This window comes from Equus caballus, chromosome 5 (assembly GCF_041296265.1).
Source record: "Equus caballus isolate H_3958 breed thoroughbred chromosome 5, TB-T2T, whole genome shotgun sequence".
NCBI lineage: Eukaryota > Metazoa > Chordata > Mammalia > Perissodactyla > Equidae > Equus > Equus caballus.
The window spans coordinates 8,902,576-8,927,115 of record NC_091688.1 but is presented as its reverse complement, the minus strand read 5'-3'; the positions used below and the strand labels follow the sequence as shown (position 1 = coordinate 8,927,115).

The window sequence follows — 24,540 nt, the reverse complement described above, 5'->3', positions numbered from 1 at the left end:
GGGAGTGGAAGGAGATTTTTTATTAGAGAGAAGGAGAAGCAAAATCTTGATCAACTTATGGGTGAGGGGTCTGAGGATTATCTTTTAGCAGAAGTGATAAATGATGCCTTGGCACATAGACTTTCATTGACCTGAAAGGATATACCTCTATTTGGGGGGGTCACTTGTGACTCTGGCAGAGTCATTCCACCAGTCATGGCTCTCCTGTGAGTCCCACATCTATCTATAGGAAACTTGCACATATGCTTTTACCCTACAAACTCAGAGAGGATGGGCTCACCTCCATGCAGCAGATTCTCCTGTCTTTGCTACCAAGAGGTTGCTTTTCTTTTCCTGACAGATTTCCTGGGTGGGATCAGACTCTAGCCCACTGTAGGCTTTAGCCTTCTCAGTGGGAGTCAGGCGCCAGTTCTTTGCATCTCCCAATTTCAAAAAATAAATTTTAAAGCTCTTTTAGGGGTTCCCTTGAAGTCCTCTATCAGGCTTAAGTTTAGAGAGTTTCATTGCTCCCCATCCCTCCTGCAAAGTGTGTGGGTGAGGACTCACGGCATGGCCAAGCTCTCTCTTCATAAATTTGATCACAATCTCCCCTTCTCCCCACTCTGGCCTCATTTTATGCCCTTGATCCAGCTGAAGTGTCTAAGGGAAGTGGGGAGGGGAGTTTACCTTCATTCCTTTTGTCAATTCTGCATATTGGCAGGGGCAATTGTCTTATTCTGTCTTATTCTTTGATATCTTAGGTACCAATCAGATTATGCCTGAGTTGAAATGGGTCAGAAGAGTCCCACTTCTACTCTCATATGTCTAAAAGGGATCTGGGAGGCCTACAATAAAATACAGAAATGCAAAACCCCAAACCATCATCACAGGAGCAATAAAATAAGAGCTTAATACAAAGGCAGAGGGAAAGGAAAGTTATTGTTTAGAAAAGTTGGGCTTAAGAATATTGTTACAAATGAATGCAAAAGATTGCTTTTAATTTCTTGAAAGTCAAGGAAAACTAGAGAAGCGTGAAGGGAATAGAGTTGTTTTATGTATTTTTTTTAATGCACACTGTTTTGTTAGGAGAAAGAAACTTTTCCCCAGCACTGAGCTCTAAGCGGACTCTGCCTCCAGGTCCACAAGGAATGCTCTAGAGAGAAAAGTGCATACTCTTCCATTCATTTTATTTGAATCTACTGGTTTCTGTTAACAGTTACCAACTTTAAGGATTCAAACAGTTTAGTTATCACTCTAAGACACACAGCAGTATTGGTGATTCCCGTGACACAGTTTGGGAAAGTAGGCTAGAGGGTGTATGTGGCCTTCTTCAAGATCCCTTCCTGGGATCTTTGTCTGGCAACAGAAAAATGAAAATTCAATGAACAGGTCCATTCTATTAAACCAACTTCCTCATTGCTTCAATTGCATAATCAGAGAGGGAATCTCTGATTTCAGTGTCTGGAGAGATTGTTTCCACCCAGCTTTGGTGTTGTCCAGGGACAACACAGGGGTGGCATGTTCTTCACATGGGGCCTCAATGCGCGGAGTCTGAGCTGGACTGAAGTGAACTGGTGAGTTTAAGTTTCTTGGAATGGAAGACATCTAGAGAAACTCTTCATCTTCCCTCCCTGCCTTTGGGTTATACCTCCTATCTGATGGATTAGTTTCTGAGGGGAATGTGATGACCAAGAGTCCAGGGTCTGACATGATGCTTGGCTCATAGTCCTAATTATCTATTGAGTGAACAAATAAAGGAATCATAAATTTATTTGAGTGTTCACATGAACTTAGCATTATCATATGTATTCTGGATAACAGAGTCCAGTGGACAAAGCCTTCAGTCTCCCCTCCCATCACCTACTATTCTCAAGTGCTCTCCTTTTTCCCCATCAAAATCTGTTCTTAGAATATTCTTAACGTATTTAAGAAAAAGAACCTTATAAATTCACTTGTGCTAAAGGAAAATGGCCAATAAGCTACCTTGCATCACTAAAACAGGACAAAATCCTATTTGTTTTAAGTCTTCCCTAGGAAGATACACCAAGAAGCAACCTCTTTACAATATCCTAAGGCAAAACAATTTATTCAATGATCAGTGGCAGAGTTTTTCAAAGTGAGGTCGGTGGAATTTACATTGGATTCACCCAGCATGTTTGAAAAAAAAGGTGATTCCTAGGCCCCATTCACAGTCTACTGAATAAACATTTCTAGGAGTGAGGCCTAGCAATCAAATTTTTCACAAACTCTGATCCATACGTTATTCTTATGCACCCTACAGTTTAAGAACCACTGCTTTATGGCATGCAACTTTGAATTTCAGCTGAGTATTTCTCCAAGTATTTAAAATGAGTCAAAGCTTCTAAACAAATTTAAAAAAAAATCAGTAAAACAAAACCAAAAAAATCAAGAAAGCAAAACCAACATTGATGGCACCCACGAGATTTACCATAATCCATCTCTCATCACAAAAGCAAATGGCCTTCTATCCTCTATTTGGGTCTGAACGAAGGTCAGGCTCTTCACTTTTCATAACCTAATAGCAACATTGGCACTTTAACATCGGCAATCTAAGGCCTATGAGCCTTGCCACAATCAATATCACATTATCTACCTGTTTGCTGTCAACTTTCAAATATTTATCTCTAGCCCAACTTGTTTTTCTTTGCTTCAGACTTGTAAATCCAACTGCTACTCAACAATTTCACACTGGAGGTATAATGGACACCTCAAATTCAACATGTCCAAAATGAATCTCTTAATGTTTCCCCAAATCAGCTTTTCTTGAAGCCCCCTTCGTTTCACTTGTGTTGTTTGGGCCAAAAACCTCTGAGTTGTGGAGTCATTCTTGACTCCTGTCTATTACCCATCTTATCTGTTAGGAAATCATATTTTCTTTACCCTCAAAGAGAATCTGATCTCTTTTCTGTTCTCACTTATCTGTGTCACCAGGATTATTTCAATCACTTCGTAACCAGTTTCTCTGCTTCTACTTTTGTAGTCAGACAAACTCATTTTCAAATCTCAGTTTTGCCATTTACTACTTATTTGGGTCTTGGACAAATTACTTGCTCTCTCTGACACTTAATTTCTTGTTTTGTTTACTATCCAATACTATTTACTGTTGTTTTGTTTACTATCCAATGCCTGATCCATAGTTGGAGCTTAATAACTATTTGTCGAATCAAGGAATAAATGTAAAATAGGTTTAAAATACCGACTCATGTATGTAAAGTTCCTGATACATAGGAGACACTAAAATGGTGGCTGCCATTGATTTTATTTTTATTAAAGATTTGGATTTATTCCTAAGTTTTTGAACTTTGTCATTTCTCAAGTTGAGATATTTATTTAACATCTCTCTTATTCTCTTTCCTTCCCAAGATAAGCCCAAAGATAAATAAACATTTTATTTATTCAATACTTTATCATTAGTACCTAAAATAGTGTTTGGAATATTGAAAGAGCTCAACAAATGTTGAAATGAATGAAAAAAAAGGACAGTGATTCTTGGTTGTAATGACCAGCAAGACATAGGATACATATGTTGCAAACAACCTCCCAGATTCGCGTATTCACTTCTGTTCCTCTAGGTTTTTTAAAACTCTGAGTAATGGATGGAAAATTCTAAGTACCTAAATGACAAGTGCTCAAGAAAAGGTGGCTGCTATCACCACCGTACCCATACCACCATCATCATCATGACAGTCATCATTTCATTATACTCATTTCACCAGAAGCATCATCCCAGAACACATTAGCTTGCTTTACCACAGCAACGTTTTCACCAAATTGTAAGTTAAGCTTGTGCCGTTGACTTTTATTGAATATGTTTATTAGAAACAGCCATGTGCATCTTCTCGAAATGATTCTTAGAACGATATTTATTGTGTTGCTTATCATTCTTTATGGCAAAAACAGTCAGGAAAACTGATCTTTCATGAACTTGAAGCCATAACTCTATGGGAATTTTTTTCCTCATCTATTTCTACAGATCAATAAAGAGTTCAGTAATATGTGAGATTATTTGGAATGCTTTCCCTCTGCAAAGGCAATATATGTCTCTAGAACCTTGAATCTGTTATTAATTACTCCAAATGAATATTTTTGGAAACACGAACTGTGGTTTCTGAGCACAGATGTTGACAGATGCTATCTCAGGTGGTGAGTTGCTTTTTCAACAAGGCTTTTCAGAGTGGTTATTTCAGAGTGGTGAAATTACCATGTCTGAAATTCAGTCTTCAGGTTTATAGATCAGAAACTGAATTTTATCAAAGTCTTAGAGTTTATAAAACTCTCAGGGACTGCATAATCAAATTCAAAAGAGAGTGAGAAATAAACTAAGGTGGAAGTTTATTGATCAGTACATTCTCTCTGTGAAGGAACATTATATGGGTGTTCAAATTATAACCAGAAAGTTATTGGCGGGCATGGAATCCAAGCCAAGGTGATTAGGAATGAACAAACAAAGGCTTCAGATACCAAATACATCTTTTATTCATTGAACAAATATTTCCTGGGGACAATTATATCTTAGATATTATGCTAAGTACCAGTGGGGATACAAAAATGAAAAGATATAATGCTTGTCTTCAGGCACTTTAAAGTTTAGCAAAGAAACAGGTATGTAAACAAATAATCAGAAGAGTTCATGTATGATACTTACTTTAATGGGAGCAAATTAGTCCACAAAAGAGGTGAAGGAGAACCTGAACAAGTACAATGGCTTGGTGATGGGGATAGGGAATAGATCGAGAGAAAAATTTATGACAAAAAATCATTGGTCTTTAGTGATTGTGGTAGATACCATTTGGGTTTCTGCCAAGCTCAAAATGATTTCCTTGTCAGACTTCCTTATCCACAGAGTGTGTTTCAGCAGCTTCATATTCACCATGTTAGTCCATTCTCTTCGCCAGAATTGACTTGTTCAGGATTAACTACCCAGGGTGACTGGAGAAGATAAAAATTTGGGAGCTATGGGGTAGCTCATATTCCTCCTGTAAAGTGGATTAAGAATCAGAGAAAGTCAATCTGGCTGAGACAGAAGAATGAAAGAGATATTTAGAGAGAAGCATAAATGAAAGATAGGAACTGAACTGTTCTCAACCCATAAGACCCTGCTGTGTTCTTGTCCTTGGATTCTATGAAAATCACTGTCCCTTTATGAAAAATTCCCTCCCCCCTCCCTCAGTTAGCTTAAGTTGGTTTCTTTTCATTGAAATCAGAGTCTTAACAAATAAAGTGATTGATTTAAGGTGAGGGATGAAGAAAAGGAAGGACCTTCTTGGACTTGCTGAGGAGGATGGTGGTGTTTTCACGTAGGGGATATAGCAGGAAAAAGTAGAGAACATTTGGGGTGGTTGAGACAATCATTTAATTTTTATAAATGTATGGTTTGAGATGTTTGTAAAATGTTCAAGTGGGCATTAGTAGGATGCAGTCGGAATTCAGGAGGAGTTGCATGTGACGGAACGAATATTTGAAAGTCAACAGCCTTTAGGGTGAAGTTACTGGAGTGCATGAAATCACTATAGAAATGGTTTAGAGTGAAAAGGGAGAAAACAACTGAGACCTAACAAGCACCAACATTTGAAGACAGGCATAGGAAAGGAATCCTAGAGAGCGGCAGTCAGAGACAATGAGATCAACTGGAAGCAAGTGGGTCCACAGCAATAGGCTGAGAGAGATTAAGAATGAGGGAGTGGACAACAATGTTAGAGGCTCCAAGAAGTCAAATACTATAAGAATTGAAAATTGCTCATTGGATTTTGCTGGTAGATAAGTGTTGGTGACATTAGCAAGATCATTTTCAGTGATATAACGGGAGAAGAATACAGATTTCAAGGAATGAGGAACAAGTGGGAAGTATAGTTGCCAGATGAGGAGTATACGGAAAGTGAGACAAGTTATACTACTCTTTGTAGAATCTTGGTTGTGAAGAAAAACGTTGAGGAGTGGTAGAGAGTCATCTCAGGGTAATCTCAGAACTAAGGGAGAGAAAGAGGCATCTACCTGGCAAGCAGACTAGGGATTAATCCCGGCTGGTCAGGGCAACTTCTTCCTAGCAGAGTGATCAAGACACATAGTGTGAGCCAGCCTTGGACAATACAATGAGCTGGGCAAATCCAATTCCCTTTCTTAGGAATTTATCTAGAATATAGGGGGATAAAGTACCATTTGCAGTGGAGAAGAATTTAAACAATGCCATGGAGCTGTTGACAGGCAGGAAGAATAAAGCTGATGTAAGAGAAAAAGCAGGTATTGCCATATGAACAGGAGAGAGGGAGGGAGAGACGATGCAGCTTGATGGAAAGAAAATATTGAAAACAGTCAATTCCCAGAGATGGTGCTGACATAATTTCAGTTCCTGTTCCAGGCCTTGTGAATCATTTCAACAAACCACTCTTTCTCCTTGAGTTAGTATAAATGGGTCTCTTTTCTTTCAACAAAATGAGGTCCATCAATTCTCTAAGATATCTTTTCAAGATATTTAAAAACCTCTGCTATTTTCTAGTCTGTATCATTTCATGGGAGGCAATTGAGTGCTATGGTTAGGAGGCTGGTCTAGATTTAGATAGGCCTGAACTTAAATCCTGACTCTGCTGCTTACGCTTTGTGTGAGCTTGAGAAATTTGTGTAACTTCTTTGAGGCTAGGTGTTCTCATTTGGGAAGTAAGGAAAATTATTTCTACTGCCTAAGATAGTTTAAGGATTAAAATAAAAGAATGTATAGAAAAAGCTCAGCTCAGTGTCTGGCAATAGAAAGTTCAATAGATGCCAATTATTTTTATGTTATTAGTTTACAACTAACTCTGTTAGGTAGCCTTTTCTCTGTTTTAAATTTCTGGGGTGTTTTTTAGCTTCAGAGAGTTCCTCCTGGAAAGCAAGTACACATTCAGCCTTTTCACACTTTATATATTTGCATACTGATGTTGCATGGTGTTTGGAATGATGAATGCTGAGAAGATTCAATGTCTATGGCTTGTGCTTAGTAGTTGCCTTTTCTTAGGTGTTCTCTAGAAACAGTGAAATGGAGAATATACTTTATTTAAGTTACAAACATAACGATGTCTCAATTTATTTTATATAAAGAAAATATGTAGGGAGGCTGGCCCAGTGGCATAGTGGTTAAGTTTGTATGCTCTGCTTCAGTGGCCCAGGGATTGCCGGTTCGGATCCCTGGCGTGGACCTATGCCCTGCTTATCAAGCCATGCTGTGGCAGGCATGCCACATATGAAATAGAGGACGGTGGGCACAGATGGCAGCTCAGTGTCAATCTTCCTCAGCAAAAAGAGGAGGTTTGGTGACGGATGCTAGCTCAAGGCTAATCTTCCTCAAAGAAAAAAAGGAAGAAAGAAAATGTCTAATCATTCATTCATTCATTTACTCCACAAATATTTGTAAAAGTTTTCCTAGGTACAAAGTGCACCTAGGTGGTACAGACAATGGGAAGACAGACATTGTGATTTAGGAAGCTACCTTTGGTAAGAGAGAGAGATGGATTCAAATCACAGAATTATAGAGTTGAAAGGTATCTCATACAAGGATAATTAATCCCAAACCTCTTATTGACAAATGGGGAAACTGAGACACAGTGAGTTTAAGAAGTGATGTAGGAATTGATATCTGGATTGTCCAAATCCCAGCCCAATTCTTTTTCTGCTAGATCATCCAATACGGTAAAGACTGAAGCAAGTGCTATGATAAGCATAGGGCTACAATCAAGGAGTAACAAATTCTAGCCAAATGAGAAAAGGGGGAAGTATTTGAATTTGTGTGTGATGAAAGAGTAGGAGGCAGGCCTCCAGGCAGAGGATGAAGTGTGAGCAAAGGCACGGAAGTGTGGAGGAAAGCACATGTGATCTCATGGCCTGGTGAAGGCCATGTGTGAAGATAGGAGATGGGAACTGACGCTGGACAAAAAGGTGGCCAAATCTCAAGCAGCTATTGTGCTGCTGCGAGAAATCTCTGCTTTTACTATTGGGCTTTTTGTATTTTATTTTAGAAGTGTATGGCTTGAAGGGACATGTTTCAGAGAAGGCAGCTCAGGTGGCATGGTAAAAGATGGATGGGAGAGGCAGAGCAAGACCAGCTAAGAGTCTATTGGGTTAGTCCAGGCTGTGAGTGGTCTGCAGTGGCAGGAGCAGTAGAGAGGAGGGTAGGCACTGCCGCAGGAGCGATAGTAAGAAAACGTGGATCTTGAACAATAAGACATGGTTGTAACAATGATGGTTTTAGTTATAGCTAAAACACTCATTTCAATATTTTGGATAGTTTTGTTTTAGCAATAAATGGATAGAATTATTTCCATTAATATAATCAGATGCATTTTGAAGTTTCTGTAGTTTAAAAAACATAAGAAGGTGTCTTTCAAAATCTTTTAACGAAGTCAAGAAACCAGCCTTCGAAACTAGTCCAGGTAGCTTCCTTGCTGTGATCTCTTTGCCTTCCACAATCACCTAAGCAGAACTGACGACTCTGTCCTATGTACTGGAAATGTATATGTTATTACAGTAAGTATTTGTATAAAAATCTTTTTTCCCTAAACTGCTATAACCACCTTGAGAATAGGAATATGATTTTACTTTGTTTCTCTCATGTCTGGCGAAGTTCCTGGTCTGTGTGTATTACCAAAGCCTTCTGTGTACATTCCTTTCCTGAGTACTTGGCAAGATCCTTTAAGTGACTCTTAGGGACGTGACTACTCAGAACATCAACGAGTACACCTGTATGTATTTCTCCATCTTTTTTACAAGGATGGCAAAATTGTTTGGTAAAATCCATATGTGCTAGGTCTACAAAGTCCCTTTCCCATGCCAGCAAAACACATATGCCCAAACAGGAAATGTGTGGGGGTTCGAAATGATTTGTTATTAGTGAACCCACCCAGGTCCTAAAATATCACCACTTCCTTTTCTGTTTTAAGAGTCTTTTAAACCTTCTATTTTGGAATCTTTTGCGTGTTTGAGGCCAACCACTTTGGCGTGTAGTTTGTAGAATTATAAAACAGCTCTTAGTTATTGAGATCTTACCATGTGCTAGGTACTCTTCTAAGCACCTTCTGCGTAATCCTCACTACAACTTCTTTGAATGTATCTTCTTATTCTCCCATTCTACAGATGAGGAAACTGAAGAACAGAGATGCTCGGTAACTTGGTTAATGTCACCCAATAGTAAGGAGTAAAGCCAGAATTCTATCTTGGCAGCCTAAATCCAGAGCCCTTGCTTTCAAACAAGCCATGCTGTCTTTCATTGAATCTTTCCTCTTAAAATTGAAAATCTAAATAATTTTTACCAATTTTTAGTCGTCTGAAATTTCTCTGGTTCTCTACTGTCTTCAAAATTTTCCCGGGCATTATGAAATCTTAGCAAATTTTTTTAGCAAATTGAAAGAATTCACCAGAGTCAACAGAGCCAAACTCATTCAAAATGACAGGAAGTTCTAGCATATTCTTTTCTTTTATCTGTGTTGCCCTTTCCAGTTTGTACAGCATTTCATTGACAGATGTCTCAGTCTAAATGCTATTCTTTCTGTGAATCCTCTTCTAGACTCCCCATGCAGATTTGGGTATTTTTTTAAGTTATATTTTCCCTGGGTTTTGTACTCACCTCTATTACTGTAATTATTTTAGTATATTTTATTATATATTTTATACTCATTTATTTGCATGCCTATCTTCTTCCTGGACTATCAACCTCTTGCCAGAAGAGATTATATCTCCTCATTAAAAAAGGCTCAGCACGTAGCAGGTGTTCACTAATATTACAGACAGAAAGTGGCAGAAAGCAAAACAGTTCCTGAGAAACTCAAGTTTCTCTGTCATAAAAGTTAATGTGACACTATTATGCCCAAGGAATCAGGCTCTTATCCTTTCCTTGTTAGTCTTCTTTAAACAAACAGGTAAGAAACAAAAGCACAAGTAAAGCAATCATTTTCTTGCTTCAGAATTTCTTTTTTGACATACCTTGTTCATTTCGGGCTATAGCTTTCCTGGTTCTATTCTGGGAGGTTTGTGCCACTGTTTTGAAATTGTCTTGGTTGTGTGCCCCATCTCCCAGTTTTTGTTTCTACACTGCTGGGTGTGAGCCCATCAGAAAATCTGTCTCTGTAGCCACATATATCCTTCTATACACCCTTCTTTACTTACTCATCTGGGTGATATGCTATTGTAGTGTCAGGAATTTCTTTCTGACAGTTTCCCATCTTTCTTGATCTGCTCGCTGTCCCTCTTCCAATTGTACTTCATTGAATTCTGTCTAACTTTGTTCAAAGTTTTTGAAATATGCCTTCTCCAAAATATAGGGATTATGACCAATGACTCCTTTCATTGGATTTACATGATAATCTCATATGTGTTTTCATACTCATAACTTTAACTAGCATATGAAGGACTGAAGCTGGAGGAATTCAGTAAAGTGCTGAAGGGAAGACATCTAAGTAGCAGGGAACTGCTTACAACCAGGTTTGTCTGATACTAAAGCACGTACTCTTAATCCATGTTACACAGTATACACTCATAAATTCTATATGAGGTGTCACAGAGCCCCATTGCGTAAGATAAATGTGAGCGCAAGCTTGCCCAAGGCCAGTCAAGGGGTAGTACCTAAAAGAACTGGAATTAGAAGCAGTTTCTGACTGCTAGGTCAGTGCTTTTTCTACTATGTCTTGACATCCTCTATTACTGGGATTAGGTAGAGAGAGTAAACACTGATTTGGTATTTTATATAGTACTTTGAAGGATTAGAATGAATTTTTAGCATGTGGAAGGGTACAGCACTGCTAGAAACAGACATTACCTTGAAAAAAGATTGGCCTCTCATCCTTTACTCCCTGTCTTCATTCACATGGGGTGGGAATAATTGGTGTGTTCCATAAAAGGTTTTGCTGATACAATCTTAAAGTTTTATGCAGATGGAACTATCAGTGGTTCCTTTTCCAGAGTTATTGTTAACCTATCCTCCCTCTCATTTTTCCACTTCTGCTTTCATAATGAAAATAAAGAACACTTCATAGAAAAAAAATGAGAGTAAAGGAAAAATTTGCAGAAACTCATGTTCACGAACTTTGTCTGAAGCTATTTAAAAAATCAAAGATCTATTAGGGAATACAGTTTAGTCTTCTGATTGACCCCCTTAGTTATATTGGCTTTGTCTTATATTCTCCTTCTTCAGCTTTCTACTACTTCAGTGACAGTCTTCCCATCTTTGCTGATATCCCTTTCTCTTAACATCTATCCACTATCTCGTTCCAGAGTAAGTCTAACCCCTTTCCCATATAATGATCTTTCCAATTTTTGAAGAGTGTTAACAAGAACCACTAAATCTTCTCTCCTTAGGCCAAACATCACAGTCATTATAGGATGGTGCAGATGAAAGAATGGAGGTCTAGGACTCAATGACCTGGCTCTGCCACTTGTTAACCATGCTATCTTGGTGAAGGCACTTAATTTCAGCATTACCATCTATAAAAATGGATATAATAGCATTTATCTCATAGGATGATTATGGGGGTCAACATCAATATCAGAGAGTGTGTCAGACTTGCATATTATAAATTGGTATGTAAATATGATAATAGCTGTCCTGCCCCTGCCTGCAGTCCTGTTGTGGTTATACTTAAACTGGAATAAAGCACTTTGGAATGGGGCTGATCTGTATAAATCTGTATAAAAGGGAGATAATTTGCTCTCTCAAGGAAAACACTATTCTTCTTTAGTATGCCTAAAGTAGCAGTGGACGTTGTTAGTAGCTATGCTGGCTCGTCTTAAACTCGAGATCAACCAAAACACCCAGATCTTTTTCTCAGGTCACCTCTATTTTGTTCATGCGCGCACATGGTATTTACCCTAGATTCAGGAATTAATATTTGTGCCAGTTAAACTTCACACTGTTGATCTTGGCCCACTGCTTGAGTATGTTGAGGATATTTAGAATACTGAATGAGTCTTCTGGATAAGTTCCACTACCCAGATTTGCGGCATGTGCAAATAGATCAATTTTCTTTCCAATATCCTTTGCCTATGGCTTGTATAAGATGTAGGTTTGTCCTCTACTTTTCCGCTGCAGGACTAGAAGAATCTGCACTTATAGACGTAAGAGGTCTTGAAATACTTTGAGATGGGATCTTCCAGGGTATCTGACTCCATAATCCCTTGAAATGTCTAAGAAAAGCTCCATTGTTGGCATTTTTTGTTACTGTTATTGGATTGGTGGCATGGGGAAGAAGTATTACATGGTTTATTTTCCTTGCCAATGCTTGTGAGAGGTCTCTACTTTTTGATGAAAGATTGATAATGCCCTACGGAAGATGATGATCTGAGAACTTTCCATTTTGGTTATTGCAATGATGAAAGAAAAGAGCCTGACTCATCTCATTTCAAATTCTGAAGACCTTTCCACACCCATTTATTGCACATGAGCACTTCCCCTTTTCACAGGATGGAGAGGCCTATATTTATTTGTCAGAATTTATTTTCTATGTTGTCTTTCCATACGCCAAGACTTAGCAATTCTTAATATCACCTTAACATCATCTCAGAGATCAAGATAAATGAATTGGGTCCAACATGAAAGTGTCCCACTATAGATAGACCAAGTGATAAAAAGACAAAGCTTCTCAGGAGTATTATTATAGATAGCCAGTAAGCAAGTAGCCAGGGAGAGGGCAATGAGTAGGATTGGCTTTGGTACTTGGGCTTTAAAAATATGCACACAGCTCTTTTTCTGAGCCTTCTTGCTCACCTGGGCATTTCATTATAACTCTTCCCATGTATTCCACTTCCTTAACCTTTTTTTAATTGAGATATAATTGACATATAACATTATATTAGTTTCAGGTGTACCACATAATGATTCAATATTTGTATGTATAGTGGAACAATGATCACAACAAGTCTAATTAATATCTTTCACCAGGCACAGCTAAAAAATTTTTTCTTATGATGAGAACTTTTAAGATCTACTCTCTTAGCAACTTTCAAATATGCAATACAGTATTATTAACTATAGCCACTATGATGTGCATTACCTCATCTTTAGTGTTTAATGACTTCAAGATATCTTTAATTTCTACCTTTATACCCAACCTTTCTCCTGTGCTTTCAAACACGTTTAAATGTCTTTATCTTGAAAAAACTTTCTTTGATCCTGGTACCTAGACTCTAGCAATAGAGGAATTGAGCTTTTCAAACCAGAATCTACACACCCTTTGCTTCTACTTCCTGGTCTTTCAATCATATGTGGAGCTTGTATTCCACCTCCATCATCAAAGTGAAAATGTTAAGGTCATCCATGACATCTCAAATGGCTTATTCTCAATTCTCTTATTCTTTGACTTCTTTATAAGATTAATGTGATTGACTATATTCCTGAAACTCTCCCTGGTCCTTTACCTCCAAGATAGTCTACTGTCCTATCTTTTTTTATGCTACCTTAATTTTAGTCTTGCCATTGCCCTTAAAATAAATTACAAGGTTCTATATGATTTTGGTCCTTAGTCTAACTCTCCAGCTTCATCTCTTGACTTTTCCATCTTGCATTTTACACTCATCATGCCAAACTTCTTTTGGTTTCTTGATGAGTACTATTTGTCTTCACTCAACTCCGGTCCTTGGGACATGATGTTCTGTCCCCCAGGAGTACTCCTTCCCACTTCTGCTTTAGCTGACTAACTCCTTACTCATCCCTTCTATCTCAGCTGAAATATAAATTCCTTGAGGAGGCCTGTCAACCTTTAAAGTAGGTTCTCTGCTCTTTGATTTCAGAGATTCATATCCCAACATTTATCTTGTTTTATTGTTATTATCTCTTTAACTGTCAGTTACTTTCATTAAGCTATAGGTTTTGTAAAGATTTGGTTTATTGCTATATCCTCCCAGAGTTTGGCACACATAATTATTCATTAGTGGTTATTGAATGAATGGATGGATAAATGAATGAGTGGCCATCCATTCCCTATCATCTCTACTGACTTCTCTTCTTCTGGCCTCTCAAGTATAAAAATAGGGATAATTATATCTTTTATAACCTATTCCAATATTGTGAGGATTAAATGAGGTAAGGTATATAAAATGACATTTATAAATTATAAAGAGATATGCTGGGATGTCACTTGCTATTATTACTGTTTCTTCACTAACAAGACAGTTTCTTATCTGTGGTGAAGAATGCCTTCAGAAATATTTGTATTAGGACAGATGTTGTTCAAAAGCATAAACTTGCAATGAGTAGTAAATAGCTCCAAGATCTAATGTGCAGTGAACATAGTGAACATAGACAACAATATTGCACTACAATCGTCAAACTTGCTAAGAGACTAGAACTTAATTATTTCAACCACTTAAAAAAGGATAATTACGTAATGTGATAGAGGTATTAATTATCACTGCAATAGCAATCATATTACAATTTATAAATGTATCAGATTAACATGTTGTACACCTTAGATTTACACAATGTTATACATCAAGTATATTTCAATAAAAAAAAGAAATATTTGTTTCAGAATACTCAGGGACTTCTGAGATTGGCCAAGTTTGCGTTATTCTGATTAACCAAAGATTCAAGAGTACTTGGATGAGAGTTGTAAAATCACTGACATCCTTGTGGAGGGTTCTCAGGATAACTTGAGATTTGCATTTTGCAATCTTAACTCAGGTCATAGAAAAATTTCAACAAAATGATTCCTACCTAATGTTATCCTACCCTGAAAGTGAATCCATATTAAACAATGTCTTCCCTCATGCAATAGGTTCCTCTTTGTGAATTCTGTTTTTGATGAGAGAAAATCATCCAACTTCTTTCTCAATTAGTTTATTGCAGAAACAGAAAGATAGATTTGAGAAACTACAAACCAGGAAGGGTTTTTATTTCCTCGTGTTTAGCTCCTGTTTGGAAGGAACGCTTGGAGGGCTTTTGGACATTCTCCAACAGTAGAAAAGGAAAGAATATTATTTTTCAGAGATTATCTTAAGGAAAATCTAAATACAAAAAGAAAGTAATTTCTCCAGACAGTGCAGTCTCAGAATTAGAAACATAAATAAGATAGCAATTTCTTGACACCCACTTCAAGAAGTTAATCACTCAGCTGTTTTCACAGGTCATGTTGATCACAACACATTCCAAAATACTATCCAATTCTAAGTATTTCTATCAGACTTTGGTCTGATCACATAAAATTTAAGAAAAAATCATCTATATGAGGCCCTGGAAATTTCCTTCTTGTACAGGAAAGAATCTCTGTTTCAGAGTGGAGGTTCCAAATTCAGAGTCCAAAGAGAATGTGTCCAGAACTCCAGGTGGCTGACTTACCCTCTGGAGCTGGGCAAGAAGAATGACTAACAATAACTAATATCTACTGAACATTTAATTGGTACCAGGTGCTGTTTTAAGTACTTTATGTAGATCATCTCATTTACTCCTCATAACAAGTCCATATCAAATAAAGAAACTGAGATATAGAGAAGATAAGAAACTTGTCCAAGTTCACGCAAGAAATAAGTAGCAAAGCCAGGTTACAAGCTCCTGTAGTTTGACTTTGAGACTGAACTCTTCACCCTTCTGCTATATCAGCTCACTGATCAATGTAGATTATAAGCCTCAGTTAAGGAACAAAATCCTTTCAAGATACCACGTTAGTGGGAGGAGAGTTATTGCCCTGACTGAGAGTAACTATTATAATGCATACCAGTAATTGAAATAAAAATCACAAACGAAGGTGTCATTTAATCAAATATTTATTGAATACCATGTAATCAATCTCTAGGAGAAATGGAGGGAACTACAAAATCAAAGGGAACAAGTTCATGGCCTGAAGAAGCTTGCAATCTGAAGGCAATTCAAGTGATATAAAGGAGACAGATATACCCTTTGGGAATCTGCCACCGATGAAACATGTCTGTAATCACCAGGAAATGGAGTTTCTACATGATTTCTGACACCAAGGTGTCCCCCTATGGAGTTAATGCCAAAGTTTTTGAGGAAAAATATCTGTTTTCTTTTCTTTCTGATGTTGTGGGACAACTTCTTGGCCTTTTGGATCTCAAGGACACAGTCAATCCATGACGCAGGACATATATTCCAGAGGGGGAAATATGATTGGATGAGAAACCTCCCTATAGTTGCCCTTGTGTATAATTTGTTACTTTTTCCTTGGCTGAATTAGGGAAAGTGATGGTAAATTCTACTCTCTCTTTTCTCTTGGGGACTCCAGAAGACTTTATGTTTGAAAAATTTTCACTTAAGATAGAGATACTAAACAGACCTTCAGGATGAGAGGTTCTATCTAGAACAATCCATCAACCATTACATTCTAAGTGCTTAGGACAAATTCAACACAACATAAGGACCAGGTGAGGGTCTTAAGAGAAATAGTACATAAGCACAGTCCCTCATCCGCAAGGACTTTGCAGTTTGATTAGAGACAGAGAGTGCTTATACGAAACACTAGAAGAGCCAGACAATAAGATGCAGAGTGGATATTATCTCTAGGTGTTTTTAGAAAGGAGGGGTGAGTGAGAGCTGTGCAGGAAAGGCTCCCAGAAGGAAGTAGAGGTGAGGGTGTATGAGTGCATTGTGTGCTTGTGGGCAGGAGTGGAGGGAGTGGCTATTAAAAAGCATGAGGCTCAGGATTCTGCCATGGTGTGATAGCCAAAGGAGACATCTGTGTCTTCAGTTTGAGGAATTTCTTTTGCCACCGTGACTACATCATTCCACCTCACTTCTGTTCTCTTCTTGGCAAAACTGCCGATCGACCTAAATACAATGCCACTGGATGGTGTGTCCTTTTAAACACTGGGACAAATTTGGACAAGATAAATTAATTTTAGTTAGTTCTCGAATTGGTGATAAAAAGTGCTAAAATCCAAAGAAAAATAAGGCAATACCCATGTTGGAGAAAGCTATGCAAGCACTTTGGGGGCATTTTCTTAACGTTTATGCACTAGGCCTCTAAAAAAGGCCACCAAATTGTCACCTTTATCCTAGCTAATTTTTAGGGACCTTGGGGAATTTTCTTTAAAGGTAATATTGCAGTTTCTTAATAATTTATTTGTGACACAGATTTTCTTAATAAATCCAGTAGTGTCTTGTTCTTTTCCTCTTCTAGATCCCTATTTGATTTTAGAATGCTCATTTTTCTCTTTTCTCCATAGAAATTTTTTTTAGGGGGGAGAAAAAAGACTTCAGCCTGATGTGCACAAGAACTTCTGGAAAAACTGCTAAATTCTGCATTTAGAGGGAAGGAATGGTTTTCTAGGGATAAGAACATGGTCTCTTCCTTGAATGTGGCAAAATTGTGCAACTTAATTAACTAAAGGTCAAATGAGGAAGAAGCAATGTGGTCTTTTGTGCACTTTCATCTCCCTCCTTAGCACCCTTTCCCATAATCTGAGCCCTTCCTTCCATCACATGAGACACATAAAGCGGTCCATTGTGTGGTGTCACCATCTTCTAATTTCCCAATAAATACCTGAAACTCTGTAACCTAACCTGCACTCTCCTCTTTAGCAAAATTACCCTGTGTGAGTATAAGACCTTGCTCATCGCTAGCTGGCATTTTGGAAAAGACTTCATGATTTAATGGGGACATCCAATCTTTTTCAGTTTAAAGGAAACATTAACCTAAACTTAAGGAGTTTAATGGCACTGTGTTGGGTGGAGTAAGCATGCATGCATTCATTCATTCATTCATGATCTGCTTTGTCCTAGAAAGAATTTCAGGACAAAGGCTAGAAACTCTTTTGGAATCTTTCTCCTTTTCTATTTGTTAATATTCAATAGGCATCAGCCACTCTATTAAGCACTGGGGTGCAAAGACGAATGTGGCACGTGGGGCATAGTGTCTTGTCCTTGGAGAGCTCACAGTCCAGCCAGAGAAATATACATAAAAACCCTACTTATGCATTGTATCAGGACCCAGAAGCAGGTGAGAACTTGTATTCTGGTTGTTGAAGGGAAAAAGACCTATGTGATTTTTGCTGAGAACAGGGAATATTGAGAAAGATAATTCTCTTCTTTGCCTCTTTCACTGGGGAAGTGTTGAACGAGAACTAAAATTAAAACCAAAAGAGTTGAATGCTGGTTTTACCATCTTGAAGCAGAAAGGCAGTTGGTGAAATCTTTTCTAGAAAGCAGCCTCCCATTGGGAGCTGAGGTCAGTGTGCAGAGGCCATGCACTTAATGCACAAGGGTGCTTGAAAGTCTGAGCCTTTGTTCCTGGTCAGCAACAGGGTGGGTTCAAGCACACCATTCTTGGTGTGAACAACCCTTCTTCACGATGGATTGTGGTGCTGGTGTGCGGTGGGAGTGAGAGAGAGGACTAAGGACAAATGAGAGCTTTCTGTGCCAGGCCATCACTGCAGCCCTAAAAACGAGGTAAAACAGCCAACACACAGTATCTAGCTCCTCCTGGTTCCTCACTGACTTTATGCAACTCCCCGTATAATAGTCTCAATAGTCTCAATTCTCCTGTCATTTGACCTCACCCTCTTCCTCAGTCCCCTACCCCAGTCCCACACACCTACTCTGCACACTTCAGCCTTTGTGGTTTTAGTTCCCACTATTTGGAACACCCTTCTCTAAACCTACCAATCCTCCAAGGCTCAGCTGAATTCCTCTTGCTCAGGTCCTTTCCATCACGGAACTAAAGCCAACCTTGAATTCCCTTACTGTAGGACTCCTACCTTGGAGGTTCGCATTACTATTTAGATACTTATAACTTTTTAATCACTTTGGACATGCTCACGTTGTCTTCCAAACTTGGCAGAAAGAGACTAAGTCACAGAATTCTTTTACATGGACAATACAAGGTACAAGGGCCAGCCCTGTGGCCAAGTGGTTGAGTTTGCATGGTCTGCTTCAGTGGCCCAGGGTTTTGCTGGTTCAGATCGTGGGAGTAGACATGGCACCGCTCATCAGGCCATGCTGGGGCAGCATCCCACATAGCACAACTAGAAGGACTTACAACTAGAATATACAACAATATACTAGGGGGCTTTGGGAAGAAGAAGAAGAAAAAAAAAGAAGAAGATTGGCAACAGATGTTAGCTCAGGTGCCAATCCTTAGGGAAAAAAAAAGAAGAAGATACATAGCACTAGGCCCATAACTGGGCCCTATAGATAGATGCTTGCTTGATTGACTCTGTGCAGCCTGTACCGTCAGACAACTAGAATGAGTGGAGTAGAGACTCAGGACTGAGGGAAGATGCAAAGATAACCCGGTGATGATCATGATGGGTGGAACCCTCAGAGAGCCACTTGCTGGCTATGAGTGCACGTCACAGCTTGCTTATGGGTGTCCTGCTGAAAATTCTATTCCTAAGGAAAAGAAATCTATATTCAGAGGGATAAGCATGGATGATCTTCAAGGTTCTCAGCCAGAGACAGGCCGAATGTCAAAATATGCTAACAGCGCCTCCCTGCTCAGTCCTTGCCTGGCCCAGTCATCCTTTTCCTCTGCCAGCTCTGATATCAATAATACTTTACATGAAAGCATGAGGTCAGTGTGCTTCATTCACATGGATCTTGGGGAAGCTTGCAAAAGAAGGGAGCATATTTTTTACTCTTTCACAGTCCATAACATACTTGTGACCTTACTGGAATGCTCTGGACCCACCCAAGACAGGAAATTAATTTAGTGTTGTTAGTGCATCATAGCATTGTTTCTGAAGATGAGACTTTTTCTGGTCTCAAGGATGAAAGCTATTCAGCCACCCAAGTAGGAGCTAACATCTGGAGAAGTAAGAGCTGCTGCTGTAACTTATCTTGGATAATATATCAAAGTTGAGGATGTGACATGTAGGAAAATATTCTCCCTTTGACAAGAAATAAAACCATAATTAGAAAAAGTGGGGAGGACATTCTATAAATCCTCTCTCATTTCCTGAGCACCCACAGAGAGTGCAAAGGTCGAGATACTGGAAGTTATACTCACCAGGGCCTGGCCAGGCTGAGGATTTCTCAATAATCTGGGGCTTAGTGTGTGTCCTTCTATCACAGCACCTGTAATTAGTTTCATTCAGTTGGACAAGATAAAATAATAGGGTCCCAAGCAAAAATTCCAAGAAAAATCCCCTTTCTTTTTGATGACAACATTAATAATGATAAAACAATAGCAACTGATTGAGTGAGTACTCTGTGCAAGACTCTGGTCTTGGTACTTTACATATTCTAGTTCATTTAATCTTTTTTTTTTTTTTAAAGATTTTATTTTTTCCTTTTTCTTCCCAAAGCCCCCCGGTACATAGTTGTGTATTCTTTGTTGTGGGTTCTTCTAGTTGTGGCATGTGGGACGCTGCCTCAGCGTGGTCTGATGAGCAGTGCCATGTCCGCGCCCAGGATTCGAACTAACGAAACACTGGGCTGCCTGCAGCGGAGCGCGCGAACTTAACCACTCGGCCACGGGGCCAGCCCCGGTAGTCAGGTTTTCTTGACATGAGGCTTCTAGGTAGTTTTAAAGGGCAGTGAGGCCATTTAATTTTTTTGCATACTTCCTATGCTAGGAAAGCCCAGAGAGAGTAGAAAGCTTGCAATGAGGCCATACTGCAGCCAAGTTTTCTGCTGTTGTAAAGGCCTTCGTTTCAGGTGTTTTTTTTACATGAGCTCCTAGACAATACTCTCATGGTGACGATTACCTTTTGATTTTTTTTTTCCCTTTTCTTCCTCTTCTGTAATTTTATCTTTTATCTTCTCCTTTCTTTTTCTCTTCTCTGCACTTTCCATTTAGAGCCAGAGTTATCTAAAGTGTCTTAAAAATATTGTCATTCACAGGGCTGGCCCAGTGGCATAGTGGTCTAGTTCATGTACTCCACCTTGGCATCCCAGGGTTCACTGGTTCGGATCCTGGGTGTGGACCTAGCACCGTTCACCAAGCCATGGTGTGGTGGCATCCCTTATAAAATAGAGGAAGATTGGCAGAGATGTTAGTCAGCAACAATCTTCCTCAAGCAAAAAGAGGAAGATTGGCAACAGATGTTAGCTCAGGGCTAATCTGCCTCACACACACACACATAAAAATTGTATATATAGTCACTCATATATATATACGTATCTTTTTAACCTTAAGGCCTAATTCTGTGGTTGTGTGATTTACACACACAAGATCTCTAAGGAGGGTGTTAAGATACATAGCTAGAAACCTCAATCTAATCCTCAGCTCAAGTGAACTTAGATTGAGCCAAAGATAGTAATTCATCATTTTAAATGATGTCTCTGACTTGTAAACTGTTATTATTTGATCAGAATTAAAGCGCTTAGCCTGAATGAGAGCCAGGTGATACCTGACATGGTGAAGAACAGTCTAAATAGACACAAATATAGCAACTAGATGATTCTGAAAGACGTGTATTTTGGGTTTCTGAAATTGTCTATGACATAACCCTGTTCTCACCAGATATTTTTCACATCAGAAGTATAGAGTTCACAATAAAAGACTAACAATTTTCTGTAAAATTCTGCTTGCTCTGCCCTCCATATGATATAACAGGTAGCAAAATTCTGCATGTAATCAATACTGTCTGAAAATACCAGGAAGGTACAGTTGTATGGAAACACTTTCTCTTATTTACTCTGATTACGAAGTTTTGTCTTTCTGGCTCCTGTACTCCCTTGAAAGTGCTTAGGCTCCAGTCACAGAAGACCTCCAAATAGTCAAATAAAGGACACTTCACAGTCTTTACCTTACTTGACATCTCTGAGGTATTTTATGCCATTGACTACTTCTCTCTCAGTAGCTTAGCTTCTGGAACATGACTCTCTCAAGATTCCTCCCTCATCCCTCTGACATCTCCTTTCCAGTTCCATTACAGGCTCACTCTTAAAAGCTGTCATTCCTCAAAGTTCAGTCCTTGGTCTTCTTTTCTCCTCGTTCCTCAGTTTCTTTGGGTAATCTCTTCCACATCAAGAGCTTCTGGTATTATCTGTATAGTGATGACATCCAAGTCTGGATCTCATGCCCAAATCTTATCCCCAAGTGTCAGAACTATATAACTAACTGCCCCCAGGACATCTCCATATGGATGTGCCACAAAATCTTAAGTTTAAAAGTTCCCTAGATGAACTTACCTCCTCCAACCCCTAATATTTATCTCCTCTTGGATTCTCTCTTTTGGTTGACCAGAACTCCATCCAACCTAAAAATCCATGCAATAAAGCCAAGAATAATCCCTAAACCCTTCCTCCCCCTCACACCCCTTACCCATTTAATTACCTCTTAAATCTTCCTCAAAATAGATTCTTCCTATTCATGCCCACTACTACTGCCTTGGTTCAGGCCTTGCTGGTCTCTTATCTAGAATATCATACTAGATTTTTAACTGGGCTCCTGGACAACCCCTTCCTTATTCCTACCCGTTCTTTGCACTGTTGCCAGCATATGCTTTCTAAAACACAAATCTATTCACTGCCTCAGACTTTGAAGATACTCTCATTGCCCAGATAACAAAGTCCAAAGTCCTTAGCATGGTTTAATATTGAGAACTTTTTTGGTACAAGTGAAGGAAATTCAATTTAAATTGGCTCAATTAGAACCCATGGTCAGGAACTGATCAAAAGCTTCAGGCACAGGGCTCAAGTGATATCACCAGGGCTCCATCTTTCTTTCTCTAGCTCTCTGTCCCTGGCTTCTACTTTCCTCAGTGCATTTACCTAACTTAGCAGACAACTTGTAGTCAGCTGGAGAAGGTAGCTATTTACAACTCCAGGCATACATGATCCACGCAGTTCAAGATTCTAAAGGAAAAATGACCCTCTATCCCAATTTCCATATGTCAAATCAGGAAGGGCTCTTGTTGGTCTAGTTTGGGTCTTGTGCATTGAACTGATCACTGTAGTCAAGGAAGATAGAACCCTAGACTGAGTAGCTAGGGTCAGTGACTTGAGTCATTGTCTGTCTCTAGGAGGTTTCCATGAAAGATAGACTACCCAAGGTCACAAGCAGGAAAATGTAGTTCCCCAAAGAAAATTAGGGTGCTATCATCACTTTAAGGAGGAAGAGGTGTTGGTCAGGCAAAAACAACACAAGTATACTCCCCATGACATACACATCTCTCCATGATCTTGATTGCTCTCAGTCTCTCCCTTCACCAGTCCTTTCCATTACTGGACTATTTGTAGTGTCCTGAATGTGCCAGTCCATTTCAGGCCTTCATGTCTTTGCAAGTGCTTTCTCTGCCTGGAATATCTGGTGGGCTAAGTTTTATTCCTCTTTGTAACTCCAACTGAAATATCTTCTTCTCTGAGAGGCCTTTGCTGACCTCCATCTCACAACTTGATTACTTCCTTCTTTGTGCCACTATTACGCATAGTACTTACCAACATCATTATGCTTTTTTCACTCCATGCTGCAATTATCCATTTATATGTCTGTCTAGCACAATAGCCTGGGAGAGTACTAGTGGATCCCTAAAATATAGAAGAGATGCAGAGTAGGTATTCATTAAATTATTGCATTAATAAATATTGAGTCAATGATTATATGAATGGCTGAGTTTTTCAGTGGTAGAAATAATATATAAAGCTTATAATTTTTTTCTGGACATCAGGAACATCCTTCAACTCATCCTTTGTTCCTTCAACCTACCTCTCTGCACACGCATACACATTACATATGTGCAACAATTCCTCCAAAGGGAAAAAGAGCCATCTCCTTAGGGACACACAGTGGTTATCCTTACTGATGGTTCCTTTATGCCCTTATCCAACCAGAAGGATAACATGTAGATCTTTGAAATGCTTTTTCTGTTTGGATGGGTGGAGAAGTGTGAAGTAAGCAGAAGGCCAAAGGGTGTCTGAAGGTGGGAGATAGGGGTGGCAAATGGAGGGAAAAGGATGAAGGAGAATGACAGAATCTCAAATGACAAACTTCCTGGGCATTTCACTTTTGCTCACGGTTGGTCAAGTTTGTTTCAACGATGGGAGAATGGTGTAAGAAACTTCTAGTGCCTGCATCACATGGCTCTGCCTTGTGTGATATAGAAGCAAGTTTAGTTTCGCTCAATACAACTAAATTCTTCTCAAAGAATTGTTGTTCTGGGAAAATGCATTAGTAGTATAGGAAGACTGGATTTGCCAAATAGAACTTGTGTGACCTTACGTCATCAGTCACTAAATTCTCCACGTCTACTTAATCTCCCATGAAATGGAGAGCATGAATCCTGCTTTGGCTTTCATTCTCAAAGGGTTATATGAGATTCTCAAATGAGATTTGTCTGAAAGCATTTTGTAATGTGTTAAGTGCAACAGTGAGTCATTAATACTAGAGAATGGCTACAACTCCTCTGTAAAATGCTGTTAAAGTCAATTCACACTGCCATGTTTTTGAAGTTTAATTTTGTTTTTGTTTTACATTAATTTTCAACAATTGGATTTTAAAGATACGGTAATAAGACGGTGAGTACGTTTATTGGATTTCTCTGCCAAACTTGTGAATTGGATAAAGGAAGATTTTTCTTAATTTGGTTGACAACATACAAATCTATTTTGCCTGAAAGAAAAGAAAAGGAGAAAAAAGAAAGAGATGGAAGAGAAAAAAAAGAAAAAAAATTAGCCAAATTTGTTAATGTGGA

General features: G+C 38.8%; 1 long non-coding RNA gene across 1 annotated transcript in view; it reads right to left on the bottom strand.

Annotated features, from left to right (window-relative positions):
• Positions 1 to 4,458: 4,458 nt before the first annotated feature.
• The window catches only part of LOC102147427 (uncharacterized), a 275,708-nt gene continuing 255,626 nt past the window's right edge, over positions 4,459 to 24,540 (bottom strand). The window contains exons 5-8 of the long non-coding RNA XR_002807849.2: positions 23,288 to 23,377; positions 19,911 to 19,978; positions 9,013 to 9,108; positions 4,459 to 4,976 (exon numbers count right to left, since the gene is read on the bottom strand). This is a non-coding gene — a long non-coding RNA (uncharacterized lncRNA). The remainder of the gene's footprint in view (positions 4,977 to 9,012; positions 9,109 to 19,910; positions 19,979 to 23,287; positions 23,378 to 24,540) is intronic.